The following is a 12,093-nucleotide window of genomic DNA, read 5'->3' on the forward strand; positions in this document are numbered from 1 at the left end:
TTTAGTTTTTTGTTCTTCACTACATAAGCCAATCCACACTTATTTGTACTCTCATTAGGTACTTTTTTTTGTTACATTTTTACTATTATATTAGTCATAATAATCTAAAGTGTATTTAAAAATATAATGAAAATATAAATTATTTTTGAAAAGCATACCATGGGGAGTATTAAGAAAGTGATAAGTTATTTGATAAGAAGAATTAAATTTTTTATCATAATAACATATTAGGACCGATAACGGGCCTAGTGTAAAGATATATTGGCCTACGTGGTTTTTAAGCCCACTCACAGCCGAACATCAACAAATATACACTGAAGGAACTGGCAGCGGAAGCGCTCACATAAATCAATTACATAATAATTCTGATCTATTTAGCAGATTATTTAGATAAACTCTATTCGCGTAATTATCACATGTATCATGCTAATAACTCAAATAAAACATGCTTTAAATTAATTGAAACCTAAAACATGATTTTCTACGGTTTGGCCATTATACCTTGATGATTCTCCAAAGAATCGAAGATAGCTAGCGCCTTCTCCACGTGAAGATCTTTAGTACAAAACCACGGATCTTCTGTCTGGTTCCCGGACTGTAAAATGATATCAGGGTGGGCTGATCTCACCAGTGTACTAGGACTTAAATAAAGAAGACGGAAATCCTTTCCCTCGTAGGAGAGAAAATCGTCCCTTGTCTATGTAGAGAGGGGGGCGAAAATTTTAGAAGAAAAATAAGTGTATTTTCTGTCTCCTTAATTCTCCTATTTATAGTCACATATTGAGCCCAGACAGAGATCTATGGAAGGCTTTGGATATGGGCTCCTCCAATTAGCTTTTTACTAGTTAAATTAAATCCAATTTAATATAAGCTTATAATTGGAATATTACGAGCAACCACTACAAAAGTAATATTGCACTCCCCATCCAAATCCGAAATTATAAGTACTTCGGGTTTCTATTACTTGATATTTATTTCCCGCACTTAAGATAGAAACATCCATTAATTAATTTTTGTCTGCTATGGACTTAATTAATTAATATCTTATTTATTCCAAAAGAGGACTCAGCAAGAAAATCTTATTTATTATTCATAGAGTAATCAAACTCTAACTAGCTAAGTTCCGAATAATAAAACCTTATTTCAAGCTTCTCTTGAGGATGTTATCAAATGAGACTCACCTTGCGCACGATTCAACATAATAGCAATCCTAGCACCGCTAGATATTAATCACCACTACCCAATATACTAGGCTTATTGGGTTGCGAAAAACCCGCACCATTTGGTAAGTCAAAGTAGTGCATAATCAATACCGTATGCTCAATGCTAACATACATTGATTAAAAAATGATAATTTACAAGACCTCGTCTTTCAGTAGATAGCATAAAGACTGTCTCACTGTTTGATCCATTCAGTGCTATACCACACCAATGTCATCTTATTTCAGTAAGACTTAGAAATAATCGGACTGACATTGCAACCTTTCACGATAGGTAGTCTAAGCCTATCTAGGTTGTGAAATTCCTCTTTTTCTTTGTTTAGAACTAACCGTGTTACCTTAAAGTGAACGACGCCCACAACCGGTCTACTAAAACAAAGACTTAGACTTTGTTAAGTTACTCATACATTTAAACATATAATAAAAATCCATTAAATGTAAAATATAACAACATTATGACAAAAATAATCTGTTTATTCATTTGAAAAATAAAATAAGAGTTTTAACAGTAGTCAATCACTCGAAAGGTGATTTCTAGTATACAAACTCTAACACACACTTGACTACTCGAAAGGTGATTTCTAGTATACAAACTCTAACACACACTACTTGAAACTATAAAATACACGAAGTTTTCATTATCTTTGGGGCCCAAAAATATAGAAAAATGCTATAGATATATTTAGAAAGTTATTCTAGACACATGTATTCTCTTTTATATACACAACATTCACCAATTTTTAGAAGGCGACGGTGGAATACATAAATGTATACTCCTATAGCTTATTTATCCAAACTGTTTATTCATGAAGTGTTTATGATTATATCTTTGTAAAAGTTATACTATCATATATTTTTGATTGTCAATTAAACAATCATCACACCAATTCTTGATGTCTGTTTGTTTAAGGATGTTTAAAATGAAATAGTTTAGATAGTTCAACATCCATCATAAAAATTCTTGATCTCTATTTGTTTAAGAGCTTTTAATGTAGAGTTCGCCGAAAAGATCTTTTGCAATAATGGAGACGAGGCAGTTTGATGTAGAGTCACCCGGGACGGGCTCTACTGCAATAATGAAAACGAGCAGATGCCGTAAAATCAACACCCATACAATACATCACTGGGCGCACAGATCTTTTGGCTGTGGCCACAATCTTTTTATTCTTTTATAAAAAAATATTTGATTTAAAATTATTTTTAACATTATCTTTTTATTTATATTTCATTTTAACATCAAAATACACTGCAAATCATATAACCCTCGATCTTAAATTTTTATTATTTTTTTAATTTTTTATTAATTGTAGTTTATCAGTATATTTTTTTATTTCAATTGTAGCTTCTAGATTTATACTCTATAAATTTTAGGTATTTTTTTTAATTAACAAGTATTTTCAAATAAGTATATAATTTTAAAATAATCAAATTAGTTAAAATAATATTGATCATCTCTACGTTGAAATGATATTTGACTGATATGAAAAGAATTGTGTTGAAAACAAAAATATTATTATAAATACTCCCTCCGTTTTTCAATAATTTCCACTTTAGTGGAATGTGGCGCCACTTTTATATATTAGTTTTATGGAATTCCCAACCCCATCCCCAAGTTCCCTCCACGTCATCATTCCCCCTAAATTTGAGTCCCAGGCCACAACTGCTCTAACCATGCAGGCCCCATCCCAGGCCACAACTATTAAATTTCACTATTCACAATTTCAACCTATTTTACGCATGAACTAAAAAACGCCGAACAATTAAAACCGGAAAAATTCATTGTTCAGTCGAGAAAAGTAAATTACAAATCCTAGAATTTTTTTTTACAAATCCTGGAAAAAAATTATTAAGACCTAGAAAATAAAAATTACAAGTCCTAGAAAAAATATTGAAATAATTTAGAGGATAGAAATAGAGAAATTGGTGGATGAATGTTGAAGAAATTGGTATAAATAGGCAAAAAAATAAAAAAAAATTTGGGGGTTTGCGGCCCATCCTGTTGCGCGTAACCCTGAGCCGGGCCGAGCCCTGGGAGCGGCCCAGAGACGCAACTGCGGCCCCGGGACCGGCCCAGGCCGTGACTCTCCTCCGTCCAACCCTGATCCCGGGACGGGACTCGCGATTTGCGGCCCGACCCCTTGCGTTGGGGATGCTCTTATAATAAAATGTGAGTGAATTGAATTAGTGGAATGTAAGACCTACTTACCATTTATAGTAGAAATTGAAAGCGATCAATTAATGGGGGTGGATGAAAATAATAAAAGTGGACAATTAATGGGGGACATAAGGAGTAACCTTATTTATGGTTCAATTGATTTTAAGGTTTCCGGGTGTTAAAGTTTATCTATAACTAAAATATTTTGAATTTTTTTTCACAAAATAACACTATGTTTTTTAATCACACTTCCTCCATTTCGCAGTGGTGGAGGTGTTTCGTTTCAGCACGTGATTTAAGAAAAAATGTAGTAAATGCGTTAAGTAAAGGAAGAATAAAGTAGTAAATGAAAAAGGTAAAGAGATAAAGAGAATAAAGTAAGAGAGAGTACAGTAAGTGAAAAGAAATGTGTTGATTATTACTAAAAATGAAAATTACTTCACTACTTTGGAACATACCAAAAGACAAAATAACTCCACTACTATGGAACAGAGAGTATAAAATAGACATTTTTTATGACACTGATTTTAATACACAATTAGTGAAGTAAGAGAAAATATAAGAAAAAATTATTGAAGTATTGTTAGCGGAGAATGAGATGCAACTGATAAACACGGATTTTGCATGTTTTTATGGCCTAGATTTGACTTGTTTTAAATGTCAATCATGCAAATTATGTTTTTAAATTGCATATGTTGTACATTTTGGTATTTTGACATGTTTGTTGATAAATGATAGAAAAAGATAGAAAAAAGGTGCAAAAAGGCCAAGGTGCAGCAGCCTATGTTCGAGTCCAATCAGTGCCTACTACATACCATTCTCTTTGTTTTTGAAAAACTTCGTGTGGGTACCTTGAACATCTGAATCGGGATTCTGTGGAGAAAGTTATGACCATTCTACGAATACTACGCAGTGTAGTTAAAAGCTGACGGAAATTAAGGAAGGAAAGAAATTGTTGCCAAATCTCCTATTAATTGAAGAATTCGAATTTACCATCTTTCCTATTACTTGGAGGACACTTTTTTACCAATTATAAATCTTTTTCAAGCCTATATGTACCTTATAACCCAATTCATAATATTAATCTCAGAGCCTCCAATCCTCTCCATATCTATACTTCTTCCATCATATTCCACATATTTTTCTTCCATCTTTCCTTGGAGCGGAGCTCTGTAGATCCAGGCAAGAGAAGACTAAAAACTGCATATAATATAACCTTCGGTTTTGTTGTGTTTTACTTCATGTCTAGTACTTTTTGTTGCTTTTACTTGTCTATGAGTAGTAATCATACATCTTTTGTAGAATTTTTGGTAAACATGTTATGATTCTAAGTTATATATTCAATTGTTTTTCCTTGTTAACTCTTATAGTTATTTCAATTTCTCTTGTGCTTATACATTTGTTTGATTGACCATCTTATAAATGCATGTAGATTTTACTACAAGAACTGAGAGGTGAGCAGTCTAATTTGAAAGAGGAGAAATTAACATCTTTGCCAGTAAAATCGAGAGATTTGAGCCTTTAAATGAAGCAAATTTATCTTAGGAGCTTTTAGGAGTTGTTGCCTTAGTTCTAGGAAGGAGACTTCAGTTCTAGGTAGCAATCTACAAATTGTATGCTTCGGGAGAAGATATAGTTTTACATATGTGATAGCTTAGTAACTCTAGAGACCGTAATTCAAGGAAATCGATTGGATATTAGCTTTCCATTATGGTTCCTAAAATTCTACATTCTTTAGCCTGTTTTGTATAATTTTTTTTATGTTTTCTATTATTTGTTTATTTAGTTATGTCTAGTTTATAAATCTGAATCCAAAAATCTCGTGTCTCTAAATAGTATATAGCGCTTAGTATGTAATAGATAGTTGCAATCTTGTTCCCTGTGTTCGATATTCCGATACCGACCATTAGCTATACTATATCTACAAGTATTTTAGTGCTAATAAATAATGCATCACCAATTCATTAAAAAGAAAGTTAGCAAAATAAATATGGCCTATTTTAATGGGATATAACAAAATGAAAATAGTGTTATTTTGATGAGACGGAAGGAATATTACACCGATCTAATTGCGCCGATCTAGTAATTGTTTTTCAAATAAAATGAACATATGTTGAAACAATACGTACAATTATATAAAAAGAAATAATGTGAGGGATATAGCTATAGAGGTGGATCTGTTGCTAACTTTATTAAGTTGCTAACTTTGCTAACTAGTCAACACAGTATATTAAAAATGTTAACACGATCACATTGAAATGTCAATATAAACTTAGTTGTTATTTTAATACACTGTGTTGGCATTAATATTTAAACTGTCTACATAGTATATTAAAATATCAACACAAATTTATGTTGATATTTTTATTTGACCGTGTTGACATTTTTAGTACACTGCATTGACGAGTTAGCAAGTTAGCATTATAACGCACCCCTCTATAAATATACATAAGTCCAAAATCAAGACTTTATTCATCCAAAATTAGTACTCTTTCTTAGTGATGCATTATATTTTAACACTAAAAATACCTGCAAGTATACATGGTAGATCTAGTATAGCTAAAGTTCAATACCGAATATTAAACACCGAGAATAAATTTACCGACTGTCTATCACATACTATGTCTCATATACTATTTGGATACGCAATTGAAATTTGATTAAACTAACAAAAACAGTAAATAAAAGCAAGTAAAGAAAGTAATTAAATGAAAATAGTGAAACTGTTTCGCAGTTTGCAGTTAACTTGGTTTGAGAGAGCAGATGGGACTCAAGCTCTGCTAGGAGTTATTCCTATCGTGTATCAACACTCACAAATATTGCACCGATACATAAAATATAAACTAATCAAAGTCATCACCGATCAAAGATTAACAATAATCAAGGTTACAACCAAGAAGATAAATACTATAAACCAATGAATAATTAAAGTAAAACGAGTTCTGAACATTAAACAAATAAAAAGAACTACAAAGTCAATTACTTTCATACCCTAGGATTCTATAAATTTAGTTATCCATAGACAGATAAACTAAATAAATATAAGAAAAATAAGACATGTTCAATCTAACAAAACTAGATAAAATCCGGAAGAATTAATCTTGTTCTTGCTTGATCTCCTTTGAATTCTTTGCTCCTTGTAGAAGATGGAGGGGTGGAGTAATTTATGTGTAAAGTAAGAGATGGAATGAAGTCTCTAAGATTGGTTCCTCATATGAATTAAGTTATGGGGTATTTAGAGGCTCGAAAAAGGCTTTGGAAAATGTAAATTTCGAGCAAAGTAAAAGATTTGGCTTCACAAAGACAATATTTTCTTTCCTTCCGTGAATTTTCGCCTAAATTCAGCACTTGATAGCATTGCGCGATGTTTGTAGAATGACCATTACTTTCTCCACATAACTCTTATTGAGATGTTCAAGGTACCATCGTAAAGCTATTTCAAAAAAGAAGATAGTGGTATGTAAAACGACCTAATCGGACTTCGGAATCACCAGAAAAAGGGATTGAACTGAAGCTTCTTTGCACGAACTGACCGTTGGCTAGGGTCCAGCGACCGCTGGCATGTGCTTCTCCTCCAACTTCCATCTGTCCTTTTTGGGCTCTATTTTGCACATTTCTTACAAAACACGTAAAAATACCAAAATAGATAAAATATGCAAATAATGGACATGTAATGCAACTTTGACACTCAAAACGGACCAATTAATGGCCTTAGAACAATTTAAAATACGAGCGTATCACTTAGCTTAAGTGAGAAAGTTCTGTTTTGACACAAGAGTTTAGGCAATACTAGTGTGTAATGATTTAAATTTTACTCTCTTTGTCTACAAAATATAGTTTCATTTGTGAACGACGCAAATTTTAGTGATAAGTTGGTAAAGTTAGAGAGCGGGGATGAAAAAATAGATAAAGTAACAAAAAGAAGACAAAAAGTAAGAATGGGATAAGAAAAGGTATGAGAGAGAAGGAGAAAAAATGTATAACGAATTGGAGAAAGTTTTCTCTTTTGAAATGAGACTATTTTTTTGTGGACATTCTAAAATGGCAAAATGAAACTATTTTCGTAGACGAAGGGAGTAATAAAGTAAGAGAAAAGAAAGTAAGAAAGAGAAAGAGAGACTAAAATTGAATAAAGTAAGAGAGTAAGTAAAATAGAAGAGATAATAAGATCAAATAAGAGAGAAAACAAAGTTAATTATTGTCAAAAAAAGAAATGCTTCACAATCATTGAATACAACGATATCGAGGGCCATAGATTGATTGAGATCTGGATAGACACATGACAAGAGCCAAATGGAACTGGAGTCTGATTCGAACAGTAATTTTCTATCAAGATGACATCTAAATTCGACTCTACAACCACTATTATCTTCTTCTTCGAAAGAGCTTCACATGAGTAGCTTGCACGCCCCAATCGGATGCTGGGAGAAGAAGTTACGGTCATTTTACGAAAGCTGTGCTGTCTAGAAAGAAGAAGATTTGCCAATCAGAAAACGCCCGGTCAAACGTTTTTGTTGCGAGTCATATTTTTGTCCAAGAAGTTTATGCAGGCGGGCGTCGGGCACCTAACCAAACGCCCGATGAGGCGATTTGCCCGAAAGGGCTCTTTTTTTTTACCAATACTTGTTTTATGTTGCTCGTTTAGATTTCTAGTATAAATACCCATGTTAGGGTTTTTCCACGACATCTTTGAATGATATTGTAGAACAAAGACCAAATTTGAGCACCCATCTTTATATTTGAAGATTTATCAAAATCTGTTATGATTGCATTCCAATCTTTTGTCGGGCTAAGATTAAATGTTAATGTATGATTTATTAGTTCTTGTGTTGCTAGTTTTGTGTAACCATTAGGTCATTGTTTGAGTGAAAGTAGCCATTGGGTTATCTTCATTGTTCATTAGCCTAAATTATAACACTTCCATCTTCTTCTTCTTTTCCACCATTTTTATTGCTCTACTCCCAACGTCCCACAAAAATATGCACTTTTGGTTGGACATGAGTTTTAATGCAAAATTGGTAAAGTAAGAGAGAAGTAGAAAGAAAAAGTAATTAAAGTATCATTAGTAGAAAATGAGTCATATCTCATTAGAGAGAAAAGAGTTTCCAAATTTAGAGATGCATATTCTTGAGGGACGAATTAAAAAGGAAAGAGTGCATACTCTTGTAGGACGGATGAAATATTTCTTATTTGATTTGTTAGGTTGTTGGGAATTATTGCAAGAACAAATCCTTAGGCAACAGATGTTTCTTAAATCACCAAGATTCATATTAATACACCTCACTAAATAACGGTCTAAAACTCTATGCAGTGGACCGGCCCACACGCAAGCATTGGCGGGGCCAAAATTCCCCTTTTTGCGAATCAGAGTACACATTCGGCTCCTTTTCCGGCAAAGAACGTAAGAAATTTCAGGCAGCACAATGGGCAGAGCAACCTCCTTGTTCGAGCCGATGCGGTCAGGCACGACATGTTGTGTGGTTTACAAATTACTACTCCCCCCGTCCCACTTAAGATGACAAATTTTCCTTTTTAGTTTGTCCTAACTAAAATGACACATTTCCCTAATTGGAAACTATTTCTCTCCAATTAATACTTCCAACTACTTTTTTTTTACTTTTCTTTCATCTATTTTAATACTTACACCCACTTTTTTTTTCTCTAATTAAATACATTAACCAATAACTCCTAAAATCTTGTGTCGGCCCAAAAATGTGACATCTTAGTCCGGACGGAGGGAGTAGTACAATATTTTATATTGAAATGAGCCCGGCATGTCAACTTCAAATTTGGCATGAAATATTTGTAAAAACTTCAGAAAGAGGGAAAGCCGGTTTAAAATTATTTATCGATAGATTTGAATATATTCCCTCTGTCCGCGAATAGTAGTCCCATTTCTTTACGGCACAGATTTTAAGAGATGTTAAGAAAAGTGGGTGGAAGAAAATAAGTGGAATACTGTATATACTATTAGTTTTAAATGATACGTGAATGAAATGAGTTTGTGGATTGTGAGACTGTTGAAGGATGTGAAGAGGCACAACCTCGAGCTAAAGTTGCAGTGTTGGAGGAACATAAAGCTGGTACTAAAAGTAATGACTCGGTGCATTCGATTGGTGCTCAAGATCCACACAAGACCAGATGTACTGGATCTGTATCACTTGGATGCATAGTTGAAGGAATCCAGCTAATGTGAAGGACCACAAGTTCTCATATAGAGACATGGTTGTACGAGGGATTGCAAGGTAGATTTCATCAAGTTTCTGTTATGATTAGTCAGATAAATTGATGATTATCATTAGTGATTCTGAATTAGTAAAAGTTCTAGATACTTCTTGATAGGGCTATATATATGTAAGCTGTGTTGAACTTCTCAATTTGAATGAGATAATAGCCTTTTAATATTCCTCTTTCAGCTACAATGTATTTTGCTTTCCAGATATGTTTTCTCTCTGTTTCCTTTCATGGTATCAGAGCGGGATCATCCCGATCCTGTTCTGCTCTACATTTTGCTTCCGCTTTATCTCTTTACCTAAAATGGCAGAATCAAGCGATTCAAACGCCACATCAATTCCATTGTCAGCCATGCCTGGTCTTACCCAAATACCACCCATTTCAGTCAAATTATCTGATGAAAATTTTTTAATTTGGCAACAACAGGTGGAGATAGCAGTGTGGGGTTATGGACTTGAGTCCTATCTCTCTGAAGAAGCTGATTCTCCTCCGATGATGGTTCCTGGTACAACCCAAGGAACAATGGTGGAAAATCCGGAGTTCAAAACCTGGCAAAGGCAATATAGACGGCTTGCTGGATGGATCTTGTCATCACTTTCAGAAAGTGCACTGGTCCATGTTGTTGGATTGAGATCAGCACGTGACATTTTGAGTGCTTTGGAAACGAATTTTGCAAGTAGGTCCACTGCCAAAGTAATGCAATATAGGCAGCAAATGCAGAATATGAAGAAAGAGTCCCTTCCCATGAAGGAATATCTAAGTAAGATAAAGACATTATTTGATCTTCTGAGTTCTGTTGGCTGCAAGATCTTCAGTAATGAACAGATACTTCACATCTTGGGAGGTCTAGGGCAGGATTATGATCCAGTGGTGTGTGCTGTGACCTCAAGAGTAGAGCCATGGACAGTCCATGATGTTAGCTCTTTTCTCTTGAGCTTTGACTCTAGAATTGAGGCTACTAGGAATTCTTCATCAAGTATCGAAGGATCACAACCTTCTCTCAATCTGGTGCAACAATCTGGACAGAGGAGAGACTCTCACTACAATAATGAGTCATATTCTGGGGCAGGCAGAGGAAGCTCGAGGAGTCCGAGAGGAGGTCGAGGTGGAAGGAATTCTGGACGAGGAGGAGGTAAAATCATTTGCCAGCTCTGTGAGAAGCCGGGACACTCAGCTGCAAAGTGTTGGAATCGATACAAACAGAATTATCCTCCTTCTCAAGGTCAAATGCAGAGAGGTAATCTACAACAATCTTTTCAATAGAATTACCCTTTTAATCCCTCTGCGCATATTGTTCAAACTCGAGCACCCTCTCATGCTTCACACTCATTTGGGAATCAGTCCGAGTACAACTATGATGGAAGCTTATCCACCAGCTGGTATCCGGACTCAGGGGCTACAAATCATGTCTCAAATGATCTCAATAACCTCAACATTAGTGCAGAGTATACTGGAGTTAAACATCTTGTGCTTGGAAATGGTGTTGGTGTACATATTGCCAATATTGGTGAATCTTACATTGAGCCTGATTCTAATAATTTCAATAGAAATCTTCATCTCAAAAATCTGCTTCATGTGCCTAATATTACCAAAAATCTTCTTAGTGTGTCCCAATTTGCCAAAGATAATAATGTTTTCTTTGAATTTCATCCTAATTTCTGTCTTGTTAAGGATCAAATTACCAAGGAAACCGTACTCAAGGGAACCCTTGATAAGGGACTCTATCACTTCCTAGTTCATCACTCGCCAATCAAGAGAAACAATAGCTCCAATTTCCTTTTCAATCAAGTTAGAGAAGTTTCAGCTGCCTTCTCAGCAAATGTTCAAGAATCTTCTGTCAACAGCTTGTCTAAGTCATCTGCTAGCTTAGATATAGACTTATGGCATAAGAGACTTGGTCATCCTAGTCTTGATGTTGTTAAATCTGCTTTGCATAGCTGTAATCTTCCTTACCATTCAATGAAAACTTCTTCATTATGTCACTCATGTTGTGTCTCCAAGGCTCATAGATTACCATATTCTCCATCAAATTCTGAGTTTAGTTCACCGCTTGAACTTGTCCATAGTGATCTTTGGGGACCTTCCCCAATCATGTCAAATGGTTATCTATACTATGTCTCCTTTGTAGACCATTTCAGTCGTTTTACATGGATTTACTTATTGAAACATAAAAGTGATGTTGCTGGAGTGTTTAAACATTTCAAATCTATGGCTGAAAATCAGTTTAACACCAAGATTAAGCTCTTTCAGTCCGATTGGGGCGGTGAGTTTCAGGCTTTAACTTCTTTTATGAAAGAGTGTGGGATCATTCATAGGATTTCATGTCCATATACAACGCAGAAAAATGGTCTTGCCGGGAGAAAGCATAGACACATTGTGGAAACTGGTCTAGCTCTTCTTTCTCAAGCTTCTCTTCCTCAAAAATTCTGGGATGATGCTTTTCTCACTGCTGTTTATCTAATCAACCTTCTCCCTGCCAAAACT

The sequence above is a fragment of the Salvia hispanica genome, chromosome 4 (genome assembly GCF_029641045.1).
Source record: "Salvia hispanica isolate PSC_SH4W2 chromosome 4, Shi_PSC_v1, whole genome shotgun sequence".
Classification (NCBI taxonomy): domain Eukaryota; kingdom Viridiplantae; phylum Streptophyta; class Magnoliopsida; order Lamiales; family Lamiaceae; genus Salvia; species Salvia hispanica.